Here is a 24260-nt window from a genome sequence, read left to right on the forward strand (position 1 = left end):
GCTGTTCCAGTGCAGCTACAACACTGGCATCGACCCGACAATGTGGAAAATTGCCCAGGTATGTCCTGTCCACAAAAGGCAGGACAAATCCAATCTGCCAATTACCGCCCCATCAGTCTACTCTCAATCATCAGCAAAGTGATGGAAGGTGTCGTCGACAGTGCTATCAAGCGGCACTTACTCACCAATAACGTGCTCACCGATGCTCAGTTTGGGTTCCGCCAGGACCACTCGGCTCCAGACCTCATTACAGCCTTGGTCCAAACATGGACAAAAGAGCTGAATTCCAGAGGTGAGGGGAGAGTGACTGCCCCTAACATCAAGGCAGCATTTGATCGAGTGTGGCACCAAGGAGCCCTAGTAAAATTGATGTCAATGGGAATCAGAGGAAAAACTCTCCAGTGGCTGGAGTCATACCTAGCACAAAGGAAGATGGTAGTGGTTGTTGGAGGCCAATCACCTCAGCCCCAGGGCATTGCTGCAGGAGTTCCTCAGGGAAGTGTCCTAGGCCCAACCATCTTCAGCTGCTTCATCAATGACCTTCCCTCCATCATAAGGTCACAAATGGAGATGTCCGCTGATGATTGCATAGCTTTCAGTTCCATTCGCAACCCCTCAGATAATGAAGCAGTCCGTGCCCGCATACAGGAAGCCCTGGACAACATCCAGGCTTGGGCTGATAAGTGGCAAGTAACATTCACGCCACACAATGACCATCTCCTACAAGAGAGAGTCCAACCACCTCCCCTTGACATTCAACGGCCTTACCATCGCCGAATACCCCACCAACATCATGGGGGTCACCAATGACCAGAAACTTAACTGAACCAGCAATATAAATACCGTGGCTACAAGAGCAGGTCAGAGGCTGTATTCTGCGGCGAGTGACTCACCTCCTGACTCCCCAAAGCCTTTCCACCATCTACAAGGCACAAGTCAGTAGTGTGATGGAATGCTCTCCACTTGCCTGGATGAATGCAGCTCCAACAACACTCAAGAAGCTCGACACCATCCAGGACAAAGCAGCTCGCTTGATTGGCACCCCATCAACCACCCTAAACATTCACTCCCTTCACCACCGGCGCACAGTGGCTGCAGCGTGTACCATCCACAGGATGCACTGCAGCAACTCGCCAAGGCTTCTTCGACAGCACCTCACAAACCAGTGACCTCTACCACCTAGAAGGACAAGAGCAGCAGGTACATGGGAACAACACCACCTGCACGTTCCCCTCCAAGTCACACACCATCCCGACTTGGAAATATATCGCCGTTCCTTCATCGTCGCTGGGTCAAAATCCTGGAACTCCCTTCCTAACAGCACTGTGGGAGAACCTTCACCTCATGGACTGCAGCGGTTCAAGAAGGCGGCTCACCACCACCTTCTCAAGGGCAATTAGGGATGGGCAATAAATGCCGGCCTCGCCAGCGACACCCACATCCCATGAACGAATAAAAAAAAACTACCATGGTAAAATTGAGCCCAATGTCTTCATAAATTATGTGTTGGATGGAGAGTCTGTTCTAGGCATTTTTCTGAAGGAATTGCAGCACTATTTTTCCCCCAACAGATGATACGTTCTTAACAAGCTCACCTGAGGATCGAGTGTGCTCCACTCACCATCTTGAACAATGTACTAACCAGATATGGTGGGGTGGATTCTCCCAAGTGCACTATTATGGCTCTTTCGGACTCAAGAGGGGATCTCAAAATATTGACTGGAAGCTACAAGGAGCATTCGTTTCAATTATTGATTCATATCATATTCTGGGATTCTATGGGATGCTAAACTTAGCTATGATATAGTTCTTCAGGACTACATTAAGGAGGAGAAAAGGGTGGTCTTACTCATCTCTCTTCAAGGGCAGCAAGTCCTAATGCAGGGTCAGCTTGTGACATATAGATAATACGTCCAACTGATTCTCCTTCGTGGCTCAGAGCTCCTAAGTATGCGACAGGAGGGCTTCCGCTGACACATGAAAATTCCATGACCAAGATGTGAGGTGGATTTATGAAAACAAGGAGAGTTGATTGCAGGTAAGGATGAATCTGGCCCACGCCATCCATCACTCAGCACTCTGAAAGGTGATGCAGCCTTAAGAATGGAATAAATGGTGCTTTGCCAAATCCCCTTCCATGAGGACCTGGATTAAGCAATTGGTGACAAAAAAAGGCATTTAAAAAAAAATTAGTTCATGGGATGTGGGCGTCACGCCAGCATTTATTGCCCATTCCTAATTGCCCGAGAAGGTGGTGGTGAGCCACCTTCTTGAACCGCTGCAGTCCATGTGGTGAATGTTCTCCCAAAGTGCTGTTAGGTAGGGACTTCCAGGATTTTGACCCAGCGACAATGAAGGAATGACGATATATTTCCATGATGTGGAGATGCTGGTGATGGACTGGGGTTGACAATTGTAAACAATTTTACAACACCAAGTTATAGTCCAGCAATTTTATTTTAAATTCACAAGCTTTCGGAGATTTTCTCCTTCCTCAGGCAAATGTTTCAAGATCTCCTTGAAGCCTACGCATTTATACATATTGAACAATAATACATGGTGTTTACAGACTGCCCCTGCAACTGCCCGTTGCCAAGGCAATCACCGTGTTCAGACAGAGAGGTGTTACCTGCAGAACCTCCGAATGTGTATTCGGAGGTTCTGCAGGTAACACCTCTCTGTCTGAACACGGTGATTGCCTTGGCAACGGGCAGTTGCAGGGGCAGTCTGTAAACACCATGTATTATTGTTCAATATGTATAAATGCGTAGGCTTCAAGGAGATCTTGAAACATTTGCCTGAGGAAGGAGAAAATCTCCGAAAGCTTGTGAATTTAAAATAAAATTGCTGGACTCTCACTTGGTGTTGTAAAATTGTTTACGATATATTTCCAAGTAGGGATGGTGTGTGACTTGGAGGGGAACGTGAAGGTGGTGTTGTTCCCATGTGCCTGCTGCCCTTGTCCTTCTAGGTGATAGAGGTCGTGGGTTTGGGAAGTGCTGTTGAAGAAGCTTTGGCGAGTTGCTGCAGTGTATCCTGTAGATGGTACACACTGCAGTCACTGTGCGCCGTTGGTGAAGGGAGTGAATGTTTAGGGTGGTGGATGGGGTGCCAATCAAGCAGGCTGCTTTTGAGCTTCTTGAGTGTTGTTGGAGCTGCACTCATCCAGGCAAGCGGAGAGTATTCCATCACACTCCTGACTTGTGTCCTGTAGATGGTGGAAAGGCTCTGGGGAGTCAGGAGGTGAGTCACTCGCCGCAGAATACCCAGCCTCTGACCTGCTCTTGAAGCCACAGTATTTACGTGGCTGGTCCAGTTAAGTTGCTGGTCAATGGTGGGGGATTTGGCAATGGTAATGCTGTTGAATGTCAAGGGGAGGTGGTTAGACTCTCTCTTGTTGGAGATGGTCATTGCCTGGCATGAATGTTACTTACCACTTATCAACCCAAGCCTGGATGTTGTCCACTATGCAATTATCAGCAAACATCCCCATTTCTGACCTTATGATGATGGAGGGAAGGTCATTGATGAAGCAGCTGAAGATGATTGGGCCAAGGACATTGCCCTGCAGCAATATCCTGGGGCTGAGATGATTGGCCTCCAACAACCACTATCACCTTCCGTTGTGCTAGATATGACTCCAGCCACTGGAGAGTTTTCCCCCTGATTCCCATTGACTTCAATTTTACTTGGGCTCCTTGGTGCCACATTCGGTCAAATGCTGCCTTGATATCAAGGGCAGTCACTCGCACCTCACCTCTGGAATTCAGCTCTTTTGTCCATGTTTGGACCAATGCTGTAACGAGGTCTGGAGCCGAGTGGTCCTGGCGGAACCCAAACTGAGCATCGGTGAGCAGGTTATTGGTGGGTAAGTGCCTCTTGATAGCACTGTCGACAACATCTTCCATCACTTTGCTGATGATTGAGAGTAGACTGATGGGGCGGTAATTGGCTGGATTGGATGTGTCCTGCTTTTTGTGGACAGGACACACCTGGGCAATTTTCCACATTGTCGGGTGGATGCCAGTGCTGTAGCTGTACTGGAACAGTTTGGCTAGCAGCGTGGCTAGTTCTTCTGACCAGAGCACAAGTCTTCAGCACTACAGCCCAGAAGTTGTCAGGGCCCATAGCCTTTGTTGTGTCCAGTGCACTCAGCCGTTTCTTGACATCACGTGGAGTGAATCAAATTGGCTGAAGACTGGCTTCTGTGACGGTGGGGATATCAGGAGAGGGCCGAGATGGATCATCCACTCGGCACTTCTGGCTGAAGATGGTTGCAACGCTTCAGCCTTGTCTTTTGCACTCACGTACTGGATTCTGCCATCATTGAGGATGGGGATGTTGACAGAGCCTCCTCCTCCTGTTAGTTGTTTAATTGTCCACCACCAAACACGACTGGATGTGGCGGGACTGCAGAGCTTTGATCAAATCCATTGGTTGTGGAATCGCTTTGCTGTCTATAGCATGTTGCTTCCGCTGTTTAGCATGCATATAGTCCTGTGTTGTAGCTTCACCAGGTTGGCACCTCATTTTTAGGTACACCCGTTGCTGCTCCTGGTATGTTCTTCTGCACTCCTCATTGAACCAGGATTGATCCCCTGGCTTGTTGGTAATGCTGGAGTGAGGAATATGCCAGGTTATGAGGTTACAGGTCGTGCTGTAATACAATTCTGCTGCTGATGGCCCACAGCGCCTCATGGAAGCCCAGTTTTGAGCTGCTAGATCTGTTCTGAATCTATCTCATCGAAACATAAAATTCTAACAGGACCAGACAGACTAGATGCAGGGAGGATATTCCCGATGGCTGGGGATTCCAGGACCAGGGGTCACAGTCTCAGGATACAGGGTATGCCATTTAAAACCGAGATGAGGAGAAATTTCTTCACTCAGAGGGTGGTGACCCTGTGGAATTCTCTACAACAGAAGGCAGTGGAGGCCAGGTCATTAGATGTATTCAAGAAGGGGATAGATATATTTCTTAATGCTGAAGGGATCAAGGGATATGGGGAAAAAATGGGAACAGGACACTGAGTTAGAGGATCAGCCATGATCATTTTGAATGGTAGAGCAGGCCCGAAGCGCCGAATGGCTTACTCTTGCTCCTATTTTCTATGTTTCTATCCCATTTAGCACGGTGGTATTGCCACACAACACGTTGGATGGTGTCCTCAGTGCGAAGACTGGATTTCATCTCCACAGGACTGTGCAGTGGTCACTCCTACCAATACGGTCATGGACAGATGCATCTGCGACAGGTAGATTGGTGAGGACGAGGTCAAGTAGGTTTCTCCCTTGTGTTGGTTCACCTGCCGCAGGCCCAGTCTGGCAGCTATGTCCTTCAGGGCTCGGCCAGCTCGGTCAGTAGTGGTGCTACCGAGCCATTCTTGGTGATGGACATTGAAGTCCCCCACCCAGAGAGTACATTCTTTGCCCTTGCTACCCTCAGTACTTCCTCCAAGTGGTGCTCAAAATGGAGGAGGACTGATTCATCAGCTGAGGGAGGGCGGTAGGTGGTAATGAGGAGTGTAGAAGAGCATGCCAGGAGCAGCACCAGGCGTACCTAAAAATGAGGTGCCAACCTGGTGAAGCTGCAACTCAGGACGACATGCATGCTAAACAGCGGAAGCAACATGCTATCGACAGAGCTAAGCGATTCCACAACCAACGGATCAGATCAAAGCTCTGCAGTCCTGCCACATCCAGTCGTGAATGGTGGTGGACAATTAAACAACTAACGGGAGGAGGAGGCTCTGCAAACATCCCCATTCTCAATGATGGCGGAGTCCAGCACGTGAGTGCAAAAGACAAGGCTGAAGCGTTTGCAACCATCTTCAGCCAGAAGTGCCGAGTGGATAATCCATCTCAGCCTCCTCCCGATATCCCCACCATCACGGAAGCCAGTCTTCGGCCAATTCGAATCACTCCACGTGATATCAAGAAACGGCTGAGTGCACTGGATACAGCAAAGGCTATGGGCCCCGACAACATCCCAGCTGTAGTGCTGAAGACTTGTGCTCCAGAACTAGCTGCGCCTCTAGCCTAGCTGTTCCAGTACAGCTACAACACTGGCATCCACCCGACAATGTGGAAAATTGCCCAGGTATGTCCTGTCCACAAAAAGCAGGACAAATCCAATCCGGCCAATTACCGCCCCATCAGTCTACTCTCAATCATCAGCAAAGTGATGGAAGGTGTCGTCGACAGTGCTATCAAGCGGCACTTACTCACCAATAACGTGCTCACCGATGCTCAGTTTGGGTTCCGCCAGGACCACTCGGCTCCAGACCTCATTACAGCATTGGTCCAAACATGGACAAAAGAGCTGAATTCCAGAGGTGAGGTGAGAGTGACTGCCCTTGACATCAAGGCAGCATTTGACCGAGTGTGGCACCAAGGAGCCCTAGTAAAATTGAAGTCAATGGGAATCAGGGGGAAAACTCTCCAGTGGCTGGAGTCATACCTAGCACAAAGGAAGATGGTAGTGGTTGTTGGAGGCCAATCATCTCAGCCCCAGGGCATTGCTGCAGGAGTTCCTCAGGGCTGTGTCCTAGGCACAACCATCTTCAGCTGCTTCATCAATGACCTTCCCTCCATCATAAGGTCAGAAATGGGGATGTTCGCTGATGACTGCACAGTGTTCAGTTCCATTCGCAACCCCTCAGATAATGAAGCAGTCCGAGCCGGCATACAGCAAGACCTGGACAACATCCAGGCTTGGGCTCATAAGTGGCAAGTAACATTCGCGCCAGATAAGTGCCAGGCAATGACTATCTCCAACAAGAGAGAGTCTAACCACCTCCCCTTGACATTCAACGGCATTACCATCGCCGAATCCCCCACCATCAACATCCTGGGGGTCACCATTGACCAGAAACTTAACTGGACCAGCCATATAAATACCGTGGCTACAAGAGCAGGTCAGAGGCTGGGTATTCTGCGGCGAGTGACTCACCTCCTGACTCCCCAAAGCCTTTCCACCATCTACAAGGCACAAGTCAGGAGTGTGATGGAATACTCTCCACTTGCCTGGATGAGTGCAGCTCCAACAACACTCAAGAAGCTCGACACCATCCAAGATAAAGCAGCCCGCTTGATTGGCACCCCATCCACCACCCTAAACATTCACTCCCTTCACCACCGGCGCACTGTGGCTGCAGTGTGTACCATCCACAGGATGCACTGCAGCAACTCGCCAAGGCTTCTTCGACAGCACCTCACAAACCCGCGACCTCTACCACCTAGAAGGACAAGGGCAGCAGGCGCATGGGAACAACACCACCTGCACGTTCCCCTCCAAGTCACACACCATCCCGACTTGGAAATATATCGTCGTTCCTTCATAGTCGCTGGGTCAAAATCCTGGAACTCCCTTCCTAACAGCACTGTGGGAGAACCGTCACCACACGGACTGCAGCGGTTCAAGAATGCGGCTCACCACCACCTTCTCGAGGGCAATTAGGGATGGGCAATAAATGCCGGCCTTGCCAGCGACGCCCACATCCCGTGAACGAATAAAAAAAAAAAAAAAAATCAGCAGGAGGTTTCCTTGCCCATGTTTGAACTGATGCCATGAGATTTCATGGGGTCCGGGAGTCAATGTTGAGGACTCCCAGGGCCACTCCCTCCTGACTGTATATCACTGTACCGCCACCTCTGGTCGGTCTGTCCTGCCGGTGGGAGAGGACATACCCAGGGATGGTGATGGAAGAGTCTGGGATGTTGGCTGAAAGGTATGATTCTGTGAGTCTGGCTAGATCAGACTGTTGCTTGACTGGTCTGTGGAACAGCTCTCCCAATTTTGTCACAAGTCCCCAGATGTTAGTGAGGAGGACTTTTCAGGGTCGACGGGGTTTGGTTTGCCTTTGTCGTGTCTGGTGCCTAGTGGTCCGATGCCAGGTGGTCCAGCCGGTTTTATTCTTATGATGACTTTTTGTAGCGAGATTGTGCAACTGAGTGGCTTGCTGGGCCATTTCAGTGGGCAATTAAGAATCAACCACATTGCTGTGGGTCTGGAGTCTTTGAGGCTTTGAGCATCTAGAACACCAAGTTGGCTGGCATAGGTTCTTTCACTGTGTGGAAGGCAGTTATTTGTCATGCCTACAGAATAATGAGTATACTTCAAGAGTAATTCATCTGCTGCGAAGCGCTTTGGGGCATCCCGAGGACATGAAAAACATGACATAAATGAAAGTTCTTTTTTTCTTGTGCAACTAGTGAAGAAGTTCCAAGGCTTAGAATATGGATGTTAACTGAAAGTCAGTCATGTGACCATGTGTTCCTATATTCACAGTTCTGTGCCTACCTTGATTAGGTCGTAGAGAGGCAAGTAGAAGCTCCGCACCTCCAACACATGGAACTACCCTTCAGTGGGTTACTGTGCCATGATCTGGTCAGGAGGATGGTGTCAATGCACTCACACATTTTATGACGAGTTGAGCTCTCCTCCAACTTCTCTACCCTCCTATTTCCTCTCAATTTCACTCTCTAAATAAAATTCCCACTCACACCCATCTCCTAGATCTTGTTATCTCTCGCAGTCTCGCTGTTCTCCAAATTTCTGTCGCCAACAAGAGCATCTCTTAACACTTCCGCATCTCCCTTTCCACCTATGCTCTCTATGTACAACGCTCATCATCCACCTATGGAAAAAAAACTCCCATAACACCCTCAATAATTAATTCTCAAACTCCCAACTCCCTCTTCATTGACCTCCACCCACCTTGATATCTCAACTGCCCGTGACCTGTTTAACTCCGTCTTCACATGTGCCTTTGATGCTCTCATTCCCTGAAAATAATTCACCTTCTCCCACCCCTGCCATTCCACAGCTCAATCCCCATCTTTGTGTCATCAAAGGAAACTCCAGCACATAACTGGTCTCGTCATTCAGCACCAGATTTGGCATGTCGAGCATTACTGTGCCTATTCCTCCAAGGCCAAACTTCCTACTAATCCAGAATCATCCTGGAAGGCAAGGACAATCCTTGGCTCCTCATCTCCATGACTAGCCGCCTCTTCAAATCCCTTTCCCGCCATCCCCTCCACCACACCTTTGATATAAAGTGTGAAAAGCTCATGGATTTCTTTATCTCTAGGATGGAGACCATTCGTGCAGTTGTCTCTACCGCTTCTTCCCCTTCCTCTGCCATTTTCTCTCCACCATCTGCTCCTGTCCTCCCCTTAGAGTCCCTCTCTTATCAGCCCTGATCCACTGTTATTTTGCAGTTTCTCCCTGTTCATTTCTTCCATGAAACCTACCTCCTGCTATCTTGGACTCCCTTCTTGCTCAGCTTTTCCTCCTTGCCTCCATGTTAGCTGACATTAATGGTTCACTTTTCTCAGGCACTGTTCTGCTCACTTTCAAACTGCTTCTATTCAAAAAAACTCATCCTTGATCCACCTGTTTTTAATAACTGCCAACCCATCTCTAAACTTTTTATCCACTCCAAGGTCCTCAATATGTCATCAGCCAACCCAATGGCCCATCTTATTCTAAACTCCCTATTTGAATCCCTCCAGCCCAACATCTATCTTGATCATAGCATTGAGACAATCCTGGCTAAAGCCACAAATTACATCCTTTGTAACCATGACCACGATACATTATCCTCCTTACCCTCCTCGACTTTTGATACAGTTGATTGCACAATGCTCCTCAGCAGGACAGCTCTATGGGACTACAAGGTTCCACTCCTACTTATCTGAATGTGGCCAATGTATCTCCATAAATGGCTTACCTCTACACAACCCTGGACCATCACCTCAGTGACATCATCTTTAGCTTCCACATGTATGCTGATGTTAACTCTACTTCTCCAGCATCTCTCTTGACCCCATGCTGTCAAGTCTTATAGATGGTGTAAAGGCTTTGAGAGGTCAGGTGAACCACTGGTCATATATTACTCATTCTTTGCCAAGGTGTTGATATGGCTACTCCAGTTAAGCTTCTGTGGCCATGCTTTCAGCCGTCTAAGCCCCTGCCCTGGAATTCCCTCCCTAAACCCCTCTGCCTCTCCACTTCCATCTTCTCCTTTAAGACCCTCCTTAAAACCTACTTTGCCCAAGCTTTTGGTCACCTCATCTAATATATCCTATGGATCGGCATCTATTTTTGTCTGAATATGCCTCTGTGAAGTGTCTTGGGATGTTTTATCTCAGGATGGGTTACAATCTCGTCCAGCTGAACAGCAGGAATATCAAAACTACTATGAATCTCTACCATAAACTTTGCTCTCTTGCCATCAGCTCCATTCCCTCTCCCCAGCCACTCACTCAGGCAAAACCTCCTTATCTTCCCTTCTTTAGTAAAACAACGACCTGCATTTATACAGCACCTTTAACATAGAAAAACATCCCAAGACACTTCACAGAGGCATATTCAGACAAAAATAGATGCCGATCCATAGGATATATTAGATGATGAGGTGACCAAAAGCTTGGGCAAAGTAGGTTTTAAGGAGGGTCTTAAAGGAGAAGATGGAAGTGGAGAGGCAGAGGGGTTTAGGGAGGGAATTCCAGAGCAGGGGCTTAGACGGCTGAAAGCATGGCCACAGAAGCTTAACTGGAGTAGCCATATCAACACCTTGGCAAAGAATGAGTAATATATGACCAGTGGTTCACCTCCTGACCTCTCAAAGCCTTTACACCATCTATAAGACTCAAGTCAGGAGTGTGATGGAATAATTGCCACTTGCCTGGATGGGTGAAGCCAGAACAATGCTCAAGAAGCTCAACACCACCCAGGATAGAGCGATTCGCTTGAATGGTGTTCCTGCCACTGGACTCAATATCCATCCCCCTCCATCTCCAGCGCACAGTGGCTGCAGTATGTATAATCTATAGGACGCACTGCAGCAACTTATCAAGGTTACTTCAACAGCACCTCCTCCATACGACTTCAACTGTGAAAAAGGCCAAGAGCAGCAATGTCATGAGAACACCATCACCTCCAAATTCTGGATAAACATCCTGGAATTTCCTACCCAACACTAGCCAGTGTTACCAACATTCCAAGAATTAAAAAAAATAAACAGAATCATGAAACGGAGAAGACAGGTCTGCTCTCTGCACCTTCATACACAAGCTCTTGATGTCACCTGTGTGGCCATAGAAAGTTGATGAGTGTAAGCCAGGAACTTCCTCATTGGAAATGAGGAGAAAGAAAAGAAAATCAGATAGGCAGTTAACCCTGGCTGCACGTGTGCAACTCCTAGTGGCTGGTACAGCATTAGCAAAAGGATGGGAGCTGAATACCAGCCCATTCTTTCATGCCAGAAAAAATGAATGAATTACTGGGTGAGGGACAGAAAATTCTAGCCAATTTTCTGTACTGCATAAGCTAGCTAATCCTATCTCCAAAATATGCTCTCTTACTAATAAAAAAGGAAAGGCACTTTTGTGCCAAGGGGAGGAAAAGTAAAAGTGTTGAATATTACACTTACAACATCAAACATCTAAGCAGCTCAGCAACAGTGCCAGACAAAGCTGCTGAAATTTATATTCAAATATATGCATTTGCATACAATGCACACTCCTGTCAAAATCCTTGATGACAAGTACCAAATACTAATTTTATGGCAGTTTTATACATATTTATTTTACTGATATTGAAATTAAAAGCTATCTACTGACCACTGGCCACTGGCCACTGGCAGAACAGTCCATACGTACATTTTATACATGGAAAGCTAGCACCTCGTCATCTCCTCACAGTTACCAAATTGTAAGATGTGACTACCAGATACATCTTGTAACTTAAGTGACACTAGTCACAAAAAAAAACACCACAACCTTATCCATTTAACATTTGCATCTGATGGACAATTTTCTTTCCACGCCGCCGCCCCCCCCCCCACCCCACCCCAACACACACAACCCCCATCCATTGAATTGTACAAAAATAAGCGTGTGATAAAAAGGAAGCAGTTTGGGACAATGAAAAATGTATGCAAATAAACAACAATCTGCCAGTTTCAAAACCAGTTTGACAATATCCTCATGAGCTACAAAATGCACTGCAGCAACTCACCAAGGCTTCTTCGACAGCACCTCCCAAACCCGCAACCTCTACCACCTGGAAGGACAAGGGCAGCAGGCACATGGGAACAACACCACCTGCACGTTCCCCTCCAAGTCACACACCATCTTGACTTGGAAATATATCGCCGTTCCTTCATCATCACTGGGTCAAAATTCTGGAACTCCCTACCTAACAGCACTGTGGGAGAACCTTCACCACACAGACTGCAGCAGTTCAAGAAGGCTGCTCACCGCCACCTTCTCAAGGGCAATTAGAGATGGGCAATAAATGCTGGCCCTACCAGCAATCTCCACATCCCATGATTGAATTTTAAAAAATTTAGTGTTACACACTTAAAGGTACCTTAAAAAGCAGCCAAGATATTTCCTTTTGAGTATGCAAAGACAACCTTTCTCAGATTCATGTAGGGTGCAACGCGCCTCTGTACGAGTATCAAATCAGGCCAGATGGCCATCTTTACTTTCATAAACTAAAGCTGTGTGTAAACTAAATGTGATCACGTCCTATGTGGCAGTGCCATATCTGAGTATGTACTAGGAAAGACGACTACTGGTAACCAGTAAATAAAGCCGTTATTTTCTCAAGAGCTTAAAATCGTTCTTCACCATATTATCTCACCAGCAATCCTCTGGAACCTCAATCAAGTGGCCAATCTTCACGCAGGAGCATGTTGCCCACTTTTTGACTGTGAGGAGCATCACAACTGAACCTAATCCTGTCTTCAACTGACACCAACACATGCATTTCTTGCAGAAGTCATCGGATGGTTGTTAGGAGCAGCAACCCTGGCTGATTTCTCTCTTCACTTACTCAGGACATTGTGGCCAACTGTAGCACATTTCTTCCTCACCAATCTAAATCAGCAATGAACGAACAGGAATGAAACTCAGACTTTCCTGGTCCATGTGGACTAGTACCCACCTCATGTGATTACCCGCTAAGCCTCAGTAGACTGACATTATCTTCAGTAAAATAAAATAACAGGAACAGCAGTCAATGTTATAACATATTTATTTCTGCACTGCTCTAATTGCAAATAACGGCTTACTTGACATAATTAAAACTATCAGTTTACGAAACAAGATATTTCAGTGAAGCACAGACACAGTGATTTACCCCAAATCTAGTAAATATTACAGACTAGCACTCTTGTTGTCCCTCTGCATGAAGTAAAATTCAAGCTATGCAGTCCAAATCTCAACTTAAACTGCACCCCTCTGTAAACAGCCAGTCTACACAGATACACTCTTCCTCTCCCCCTCTGCACTCCATCCCCTACATTGTCAGGCTACCCACTCAAACAAGAATCAGGTGTTCCCTCCTCTCCTGGTAGTTTTTGCTTTATTTTGAAAAACTGGCAAGTTTCACCACTGTCCCTTTATAAGAATTGGTTACAAATAAATAATATTCATTTGCTTATTTCTCAGGTGACCTGTAGGACTGGAGGCTTTGTCCTAAAGATCAGTTTACAAAAGCTATGCCATCTTTCACCAGAACATGTATCAAAATACTACATCATGCAGAAATCCATTGGAAAAGTTCTCAACTTCAGTGCGTTCCTGAAATCTGACCAGAATTACATTAACCTCAATTGGAAGTATTTTGCACTAATAAATACACAAAGGAACTTTAGTACAATATTACAAAAAAGGGATAGTAAATCTAGACAGGAAAGCTTTCACAACCCATAAGATTTAAGGAAACCACAGAATTCCTGCCTTTCCTCTTAACTATTTCCTCACTCATTCTTTATTAGCAGTCATTCCTTTGCTAAAGGTATACCTTCAGGATTGAAGTAGTATTACACGAAAACAAATGCTAGTTCACACTAAAATCTTAAACATTATCAACAGCTGTAAAGTTGTTACATTTACAATTTAACATTTTCACTGGTACAACTCCACAACTGTTCTGTTGACATAGTTCCTCCTCCACCATACATGCCACTGTCCTTGGCTAGGAAAGAGAATCAACTTATCTGTTCACCTACCAACATCTGTGTTTCAACAGTTACAAACAGCAACTTCTGGGCTTGTTTTCTCTCCTTTCCACAGACAACCAGACTGGAAAAATGTGTTTATTATAAAAGATCCTAATGGCCTCAGAGAGCTACATTTTCATAGGTCCAACAGCTGCCTTCGGACCCTGCAGCTCCTCTACCTACCTTGTAGAATTGTAAACAATTTTACAACACCAAGTTATAGTCCAACAAATTTGTTGGACTATAACTTGGTGTTGTAAAATTGTTTACAATTGTCAACCCCAGTCCATCACCGGCATCTCCACATCATGGCTACCTTGTAGAAGGCAAGCAAGCTCCGTTATTTCCATGCATCAACTTAAGCTATTAGACTGAATATTCACTTTTGTCAAATCACTCAGATTTAAAATGTGTAAAACACTTAACTTGATTATTGCCTGAAATATTTAAAAACATACACACTATGATGTATATTTTCTTTTGTTTGTTAATTATTTTGTTAAAAATAGCAAAATATAAGATGGGAACGTAGGAACAGAAGTAGGCCATTTAGCCCCTTGAGCCTGTTCCGCCATTCAACGAGATCATGGCTGATCTGTGACCTAACTCCATATACCCGCCTTAGGCCCAGATCCCTTAATACCTTTGGTTAACAAAAATCTATCAATCTCAGATTTAAAATTAACAATTGAGCTCGCATCAACTGCTGTTTGTGGAAGAGAGTTCCAAACTTCTACCACCCTTTGCGTGTAGAAGCGTTTCCTAGCTTCACTCCTGAAAGTTCTGGCTCTAATTTTTAGATTATGTCCCCTGGTCCTAGACTCCCCAACCAGTTATCTACCCTATCAGTTCCCCTTAATATCTTGAAAACTTCAATCAAATCACCACTTAATCTTCTAAATTCCAGGGAATACAATCCTAGATTGTGTAATCTCTCCTCATAATTTAACTCGGAGTCCAGGTATCATTCTAGTAAATCTATGCTGTACTCCCTCCAAGGCCAATATATCCTTCCTAAGGTGCAGTGCCCAGAAGTGAACACAGTACTCCAAATGTGGTCTAAGCAGGGCTTTGTATAGCTGTAGCATAACTTCTACCCTGTGGTATTCTAGTCCTCTAGCGATAAAGGTCAGCATTCCAATAGCCTTTTTGATTATATTCTGTACTTGTCCATGACATTTTAATGATCTATGTACATGGGGGACACTACATTATGTTCTTATGAAAATAAGTTTGGAGATTATTGGACATTTGTCATTACACACATGTTGCAGAGAGTACTAAGTAACAATTCCATTTATCCTTTGAAACACCAAAAGCTTTGAGATCTGCAACTAGATTCTATTTCTGCCACCCCTCCGACCCAAATTTTCCACACAGATTTGTATGTTACATCTGTTGGCATGTTCAAAAAACTAGCAAGACCAGTCCAACCCACAAAAATACAATCAGAGTACCATCTACATACAATGTGGATTCTCAGTGAACATTTGAGCCAGTGCTGAGGAATGGAACACACCTCCACTTTTGCTGCATAGTATCACCAGCAAACATTCCCAAATCAAAGATATCCCATGAGTAGGTGGATGTAGAGGAAACTCACTGAACTCCAACAATATACCTATCCTCAAGGCAGTACCCTTTACTGCACCAATAAGATTTTTCCCCCTCATTTTCCCAGCTGAGTGTGCTGAGAGTTCGGTAAGTGTGGGAGTTTGGTGAAGTGGGGGAAGGAGGTGCTGCTTTGCCTTGCTTTTCCAAACTTTTCCTGCAGAGCGGTAGTGGACCTGAGAGTAGAAGACTGAGATTGTGGAATAAAAGCAGCAGCAGACCTGCACCAAGAAACAACTACTGTGCGACATCACAGGGACTTAACTCCTGGACCTAAGATAAATAAGAAGCAAAAAGTAATCCAAGTGGGACGTCACCAAGGAAGAGGTAAGTGATTGGCTGGTGAGTATTTTCCTGCTGAATTTGTCTAAGGTTAGAGTTTGTGGATTCTCTGGTCTCTGTTGTGTAGTGGGGGACTGCTGTTCAGCAAGGGCCCTTGAGTATACCTTTTTAATTGAAGTGAAATTGGTGGGATTCATTTAATTTGAATTAATTAGTTAAAGGGTAAGTCATGTCAGGACAGCCCAGCCCCGTGTTATGCTCTTCCTGCTCCATGTGGGAAATCAGGGACCCTTCCGGTGTCCCTGACGACCATGTGTGCGGGAAATGCATCCAGCTGCAGCTACTGACAAACCGCATTGCGGCACTGGAGCTGCGGATGGATTCATTAAGGAGCATTCGCGATGCTGAGAACGTCGTGGATAGCACGTTTAGTTAGATGGTCACACCGCAGGTAAAGGTTGTACAGGCAGGAAGTAATTGGGTGACCACCAGGCAGAGTAAGAAGAGCAGGCAGGCAGTGCAGGGGTCCCCTGTGGCCGTCCCCCTCTCAAACAAATATACCGCTTTGGATATTGTTGAGGGGGATGACTTATCAGGGGAAGGCAGCAGCAGCCAACTTCCTGGCACCAGGGGTAGCTCTGCTGCACAGGCTGGGAGGAAAAAGAGTGGAAGAGCTATAGTGGTAGGGGATTCTATCGTAAGGGGAACAGACAGGCGTTTCTGTGGCCGTAAACGTGACTCCAGGATGGTTTGTTGCCTCCCTGGTGCCAGGGTCATGGATGTCACTGAGCGGCTACAGGGCATTCTCAAGGGGGAGGGGGAGCAGGCAGAGGTCGTGGTCCACATTGGGACCAACGACATAGGTAGGAAGGGAGATGAGGTCCTGCATCAAGAATTTAGGGAGCTAGGTAGCAGATTAAAGAGCAGGACCTCAAAGGTTGTAATCTCTGGATTACTCCCAGTGCCACGGGCTAGTGAGTATAGAAATAGGAGGATAGAACAGATGAATGCGTGGCTAAAGAGTTGGTGCAGGAGGGAGGGTTTCAGTTTCCTGGATCACTGGGCCTGCTTCTGGGGAAGGTGGGACTTGTACAAGTCGGACGGGTTGCACCTGAACCAGAGCGGGACAAATATCCTTGCGGGGAGGTTTGCTAGCACTGTTGGGGGGGGTTTAAACTAACTTGGCAGGGGGATGGGATACAGAGTGGAGCTACAATAGGGGGTGATGTGCAGCCAAATATAGAGAAAAAAAGTCAGCTTGGAAGACAGGGCAAATATGTGAGGGCAAGGCTGGATGGCATCTATTTTAATGCAAGGAGTCTTGCGAATAAGGTGGATGAACTGAAGGTGTTGATAAACACATGGGAGTATGATATTGTTGCTGTCACAGAGACATGGTTGAGGGAGGGGCAAGACTGGCAGCTCAATATTCCGGGGTACAGAATCTTCAGGCGAGACAGAGGGGGAGGTATAAGAGGAGGGGGGGTCGCAATATTAATTAAAGAATCAATTACTGCCATAAGGAGGGATGATATATTAGCAGGTTCCTCTAATGAGGCCATATGGGTGGAGCTTAAAAACAAAAAGGGGGCAAGCACTTTGATGGGAGTGTACTATAGGCCCCCAAACAGTCAGGGGGAGATAGAGGAACAGATATGTAGGCAAATCTCAGAAAATTGTGCAAATAATAGGGTAATAATAGTGGGGGATTTCAACTTCCCCAATATTAACTGGGATACTCAGTGTAAAAGGCTTAGAGGGTACAAAATTCTTAACGTGCATCCAGGAGAGCTTTTTGAGCCAGCATGTAGAAAGTCCTACAAGAGAGGGGGCGGTACTGGACCTAATTCTAGGGAATGTGGCCGGCCAAGTGGAAGAAGTGCTAGTAGGTGAGCACTTTGGTGACAGTGACCATAATTCGGTGAGATTTAAGGTGGTCATGGAAAAGGACAGGGAGGGGCCGGAAATAAAGGTTCTAAATTGGGGGAAGGCCGATTTTAATAGGATAAGGCAGGATCTGGCCAAAATGGACTGGGATCAGCTGCTTGTAGGAAAATCCACATCGGAGCAATGGGAGTCCTTCAGAAGGGAGATTGAGACCATACAATGGCAACATGTTCCCGTAAAGGTCAAGGGTGGTTCCAAGAACTCCAGGGAACCTTGGATGTCAGGGGATATACGAGAATGGATTCGGAAAAAAAGGAGGGCTTTTGGCAGATACAAAAGGCTAAAGACGGAGGAAGCCCTAGAGGAGTACAAAAAGTGCAGGGGGATACTTAAAAAAGAAATTAGGAGATCAAGGAGGGGCCATGAAATAACACTGGCGAGCAAAATAAAGGAAAATCCTAAGATGTTTTATAAGTATATTAAGGGTAAGAGGATGACTAGGGAAAAAATAGGGCCCATTAGGGACAAAAATGGCAATGTGTGTGTGGAGCCGGCAGATGTAGGAGGGGTTCTAAATGAATTTTTTGCATCTGTTTTCACTATGGAGAAGGACGACGTAGACATAGAAATACGGCAGGGGGACTGTGATATACTCGAACATATTAACATCCAGCGGGAGGAGGTATTGGCGGTTTTAGCAGGCCTAAAAATGGATAAATCCCCAGGCCCGGACAAAATGTATCCCAGGCTACTGTGTGAGGCAAAGGAGGAGATTGCGGGGGCTCTGACACATATATTCAGAACCTCTCTGGCCACAGGGGATGTGCCAGAGGACTGGAGAACCGCTAATGTAATACCATTATTCAAGAAGGGGAGTAGGGAAAAACCGGGGAACTACAGGCCAGTGAGCCTAACATCAGTGGTAGGAAAATTATTGGAAAAAATTCTGAAGGACAAAATTAGTCTCCACTTGGAGAAGCAAGGATTAATCAGGGATAGTCAACATGGCTTTGTCAAGGGAAGATCATGTCTGACTAATTTGATTGAATTTTTTGAGGGGGTGACTAGGCGTGTGGATGAGGGTAACGCAGTGGATGTGGTATACATGGATTTCAGTAAGGCCTTCGATAAAGTCCCCCACAGGAGACTGGTTAAGAAGGTACGAGCCCATGGAATCCAGGATGCCTTGGCACTTTGGATACAAAACTGGCTTAGTGGCAGAAGGCAGAGGGTGATGGTCGAAGGTTGTTTTTGTGACTGGAAGCCTGTGGCCAGTGGGGTACCACAGGGATCGGTGCTGGGTCCCTTGCTGTTTGTGGTCTACATTAATGACTTGGATATGAATGTAAAAGGTATGATCAGTAAGTTCGCTGATGATACAAAGATTGGTAGGGTGGTAAATAGCGAGGAGGATAGCCTCAGTCTGCAGGACGATATAGATGGGTTGGTCAGATGGGCGGAACAGTGGCAAATGGAATTTAACCCGGAAAAGTGCGAGGTGATGCACTTTGGAGGGACTAACAAGGCAAGGGAATACACAATGAATGGGAGGACCCTAGGCAAGACAGAGGGTCAGAGGGATCTTGGTGTGCAAGTTCACAGATCCCTGAAGGCGGCGGAACAGGTAGATAAGGTGGTAAAGAAGGCATATGGGATACTTGCCTTTATTAGCCGAGGCATTGAATATAAGAGCAAGGAGGTTATGATGGAGCTGTATAAAACACTGGTTAGGCCACAGCTGGAGTACTGTGTGCAGTTCTGGTCGCCACACTACAGGAAGGATGTGATCGCTTTGGAGAGGGTGCAGAGGAGATTCACCAGGATGTTACCAGGGCTGGAGCGCTTCAGCTATGAAGAGAGACTGGGAAGATTGGGTTTGTTTTCCTTGGAGCAGAGGAGGCTGAGGGGGGACATGATTGAAGTGTACAAAATTATGAGGGGCACAGATAGGATGGATACTAAGGAGCTTTTTCCCTTTGTTGAGGGTTCTATAACAAGGGGACATAGATTCAAGGTAAAAGGCGGGAGGTTTAGAGGGGATTTGAGAAAGAACTTTTTCACCCAGAGGGTGGTTGGAGTCTGGAACTCACTGCCTGAAAGGGTTGTGGAGGCAGGAACCCTCACAACATTCAAGAAGCATTTGGATGAGCACTTGAAATGCCATAGCATACAAGGCTACGGACCAAATGCTGGAATATGGGATTAGAGTAGACAGGGCTGATGGCCGGCGCGGACACGATGGGCCGAAGGGCCTCTATCCGTGCTGTATAACTCTATGACTTATTCCAGTTTGGCAAGAAGACCATGATTCTGGTATTGAGAAGATACAAACCTTATGTTTCTTGCTCTAATAATCAATAGTTTATGATTGAATTATGAACTAGTTTATAATTCAATGATGAATTGAAGTGTTTGGCACAGGAGGGAAAAACAGCATCACTTAAGCAAATTTGAAAATGTCTTTTCAGGATGTAAACTGAGGTCATTACATCCATAAAAGCCTTTTTACATATAGTATTAAAAACAACATTCTATGATTTAATCCTGCAAACAGTCCTTAAGGATTCAAATATAATTTGTCAATCTATTCTGTATAATCCAAACGATCTTGCAAAAATATTCTCGAGAATTTGCTGCTTGTTTAAAGCCTTTGGACTATGTTTCGAAACCTACTTGGCTTGTTTCTACTAGAACTGGGATTTGGCAATCTTAAATCAGCCTCAACTAGTTTTGCATAATTCATAGCCAGTTGCAAATTTAGTTTTCACCCCAGCATGTAAGACTGAGTCAGTGTACTGTAAACGTATAGGATGTCAGTTAGTCATCACATCAACAATACAAGTGATTGGGAAGCCAGACAGAAACCTGCCAGCAGTCTCAGTATAAACAATGTTTTAATTCAAAGCAGACTATTTCACAATCTACATAATTTTAAAACCCAAACTTAACACCTACATTACATTTATTGATCTATTATACTCTTTTCAACTTTGCTGATGGTATCTACACTATGGTCCTTCACCCTTCACCCAGGTTTCTCAATTTTAAAAACTGCCAAGTTAGTTCTGCCAGGGAGGAAAGCTAACTTTACACTGCCATATTGATTTCAGTAATGCCCAGGCCATATTTATCCCAACATGATCTTCGCACTATAAAACATGTGCATACTCGCCAGGATATCTATTATTTTAATCTGTACAGATTTTTTTTTTTAAAATCAAACTTTAATGCAAGCTTTTGTTATACACTTACATTTGCCATGATTCGCACTGGCACAGATCATTACTATATTTCTCCCTTTGCTACTTTCTACCCCACCCCCCCTCCAACCCCAGCTCTAACCTATAAAAAGGTTAATGAACAACAGACTATGTTTCAGTATATAAAAAGGTTAATGAATAAAAATAAGGCTACTACCCAAACATAAATATTCTAATTTCTGCATTACCTAAGACTTTGACTGCAACATGAAACAAACAGATCTATAGTAGGTGTGGAATTAAAGATTACAAATCAATCAAACAAATGCTAAGACAAGACTACTTTGCCACATAAATCCAGTAGACATTTACATAACTGAAGAACAATATTTTTGCACAGTTCAGTAGAAGTTAGCAAAGAGCATTACTATTAGTGGCCAAAACTTGGCTAGCAGCAGAATCTCCCAAAAAATAAAGCAGACAAGCTACACAGCTCCACACAACACCCAGTTGTATGAAGGTCTTCCAGATGTTTAGATGCTCTCATTCTTTCCCAAGATGTGCCTGGCATATTTAAGGAAAAAAAGCTGTCTTTTCAGCGTGCATATACATTATTTGAAAGACATGCTAATGTGCCTTACGAGACACTTAAAAGGAAAAAAGGAAAACAAATCATGTGACACCATTTTTACAGCAGCTTAAAACCTTCTGCCACAGTCATGACATTCCTAGACATGGATTTTTGTCTGAAAGCTCTCCAATATGACGATAGTATGATTTAAGATTAGGAACGCCAACAGTGCTTTATTGTACACAAGTATATCTATTTCACTGTAGGTTATCTCATTATTAGTTTACAGATATCTAAATTTCTCTGCTTCTTCACTCCAATATATAAACAAGGCACCAAACATAGAAGTGAAGAGAAAGATGAAATATTAAATATTTAATGCCCACCTTAACAGGCAGACAGGGCCTCAATTTAAAACCTCATCTGAAAAAGGGCACCGACAATAATCCAACACTTCCTCAGTACTGCACTGAAATGTTTGCCTTAATGTGCTCAAGTCCTGATGTAGTTCTTGAAACCAAAACGTTCTGCCTCTTCGGCAAAAGTGTTACCAATGAACCAAGCCAACACATACCTGCTGATCCAATTTACCTATTTTTAAAAAAAGTTAAGTGAATATTTTGAAACAGGCAAGAATGGTTAAATGGCATTGCCTGGTTAAAACTGACTCATATCAGGAGAAGCTGTAACAATAAAGTAAAATTAGAGATGAAACGGTTTCGCTTTAATTTACAAATAAAATATCTACAAATTTTGTTAGTTTCACAACTAATAATCTCACCACGCACAGCCAACGTGCAGTTTAGGAAGAAGTACCTGCAAATAAAGTTGACACGTCGTGCCTTTAGAAAGGGCAATTATCCGTAAAGGCACGAAGTGTCAACTTCATTTTGGTGTAGGTTATCTTTGCTTCCTGTATAAACAGGGAATATTAGCCTCCGAAGGTTTCGATATTAAATAGGCAACATATCTATGTGATGTGCCTTTAATTATTAAATAGTAAGTCAGAGTTCCAAACTTAATTTTCACATTTTGTGGCTCTCGTCGCTGTTAATCCATAAACCCATACATGCGTGCTAACCTCCTGTAAACATTCTTCTACCCAACCATCAACATTACCACTTTTCGACTCACCAAAACAAACCTCGTCAAAAAAACTTGCAAGTCGCCAACAACACGATAGTAACTTTTTAAACTGGTCCCCGTGCCAAATGTTTTACCTCCTCAAAGCCGGCGTGCAACAAGAGTCGTGCATTGAGCTTATCAAGAGGATGTTTTAAACAAAAAATTCTTAATGCACTAAGCAAGCGGTGACAAGGCTGCAGTCTCCACCCTACAGGATAATTAACACACTGCATTCCTATGACACTCACCCAAACTGGGCACGGTCGTATGCAAACAGAGAAATGGAATCACAAGTGGATTCTCATGTCAGATCCCAAAATAAACCCAGATAACTAAACAGTTTCAAGACTGTGAAAGAAAATTACATGGTGGGCTTGCAATTGTTTTTCTCTGAGCAAGAATCCGATTCTTTCCTTTTGAGCCTGCATTGATTTATTTCAGATTTTTTTTACAAGTTGTTTAACAGCCAACACACCGAAGGCTGAAACTAACGATTATTTGGTCGGCTGCTTTTCAAGTGATGGGTTGTGTCGGATCAATTCGAAACAATACGGTTTACCGTGTTTGTTATATTCAAAAGTTGAATAATACTACTAAATAATATACCGGTGTTCTCATTTCGTTACTATTTCTCTATATTGTAAATTATTTTATGTATATTCAAAAATTTAAAAAATATTGACAAGACTCATGCTATTATTTATTCTATGAAATTTCACCTTATGTCAGTTGTGAAGAATCTCAAACACCTGCTGTCACTATATTCCTCCATTTTTTTTATGTTCATTAAAAGTTAAAGAATTTCAGTCCTGCAGATGGGAACGTCTTCCACTTTTAGTACCAAATGCATCGAGCACTCTCCCATGTGTTTTACTAGAAAAAGAGTAAAGCTCCCCTTTATTCTGCTTCAACAGTGTGCCTCTTGCATTTATATGGCGCCTTTACTATAAAAAAAATCGCAAAGCGCTTCACAAATAAGTGTAAAAGAAACCATAGACGGGTACCCCCAAACTCGATTTCTTTAATCTCCTTTTTTTTCCCCATGAGTGAGGGGTTCTGGATAAATTTCTCCCTTTATTGGTAATACTCCTTCCCTTATATTTTGTCCATCTGGCTTGACAGACACACATCTGTGCCCCCAGGTTCTGCCAATACCCCGTGTAACCAAAAGATGCCAGGGGCATTCCCCATTGATTTTCCCTTGCCCTAGTGGGAAATGCCTCTCTACTGCTGAGTGTCTCACCATTTGACACAACCCAGATGAAGAACTGAGAGTAGGGCATGAACCTTTGACCATGCCCAATCTGACAACAAACACTGCATCACACCACACAGTGTGGAACTTGGGCAAGGTAATAGAGGTTGGTCTGTGCCTGAGAAACTGTACAAGAGTCAACAACTACAGGAAAGGATGGGAGAAAATTGTAATTTTTTTTTTAAAAAGGAAGCACTGATAGCATCCTTGTGGAGTGATGGAAGAGGTGTTATCGAGCCCAACATTCAAGGGAGCTCTAGTAAAAGTGCAAAATGTATCACTTACACTATGATTGTTATTTTTTTTAA

General features: G+C 44.8%; 1 protein-coding gene across 6 annotated transcripts in view; it reads right to left on the reverse strand.

Annotated features, from left to right (window-relative positions):
- The window catches only part of sytl2a (synaptotagmin-like 2a), a 156596-nt gene extending 133709 nt beyond the window's left edge, over positions 1–22887 (reverse strand). The window contains exon 1 of one of the 6 annotated variants that reach the window (XM_067986277.1): positions 22793–22887. The gene's annotated coding sequence lies outside the window, so the exon portion shown is untranslated. Of the gene's footprint in view, positions 1–22706 lie in introns of all 6 variants that reach the window. The other 5 variants (XM_067986276.1, XM_067986275.1, XM_067986278.1 and 2 more) reach the window with 5 other exon arrangements.
- Positions 22888–24260: the final 1373 nt, after the last annotated feature.

Source organism: Heptranchias perlo, chromosome 6 (genome assembly GCF_035084215.1).
Source record: "Heptranchias perlo isolate sHepPer1 chromosome 6, sHepPer1.hap1, whole genome shotgun sequence".
Taxonomy (NCBI): domain Eukaryota; kingdom Metazoa; phylum Chordata; class Chondrichthyes; order Hexanchiformes; family Hexanchidae; genus Heptranchias; species Heptranchias perlo.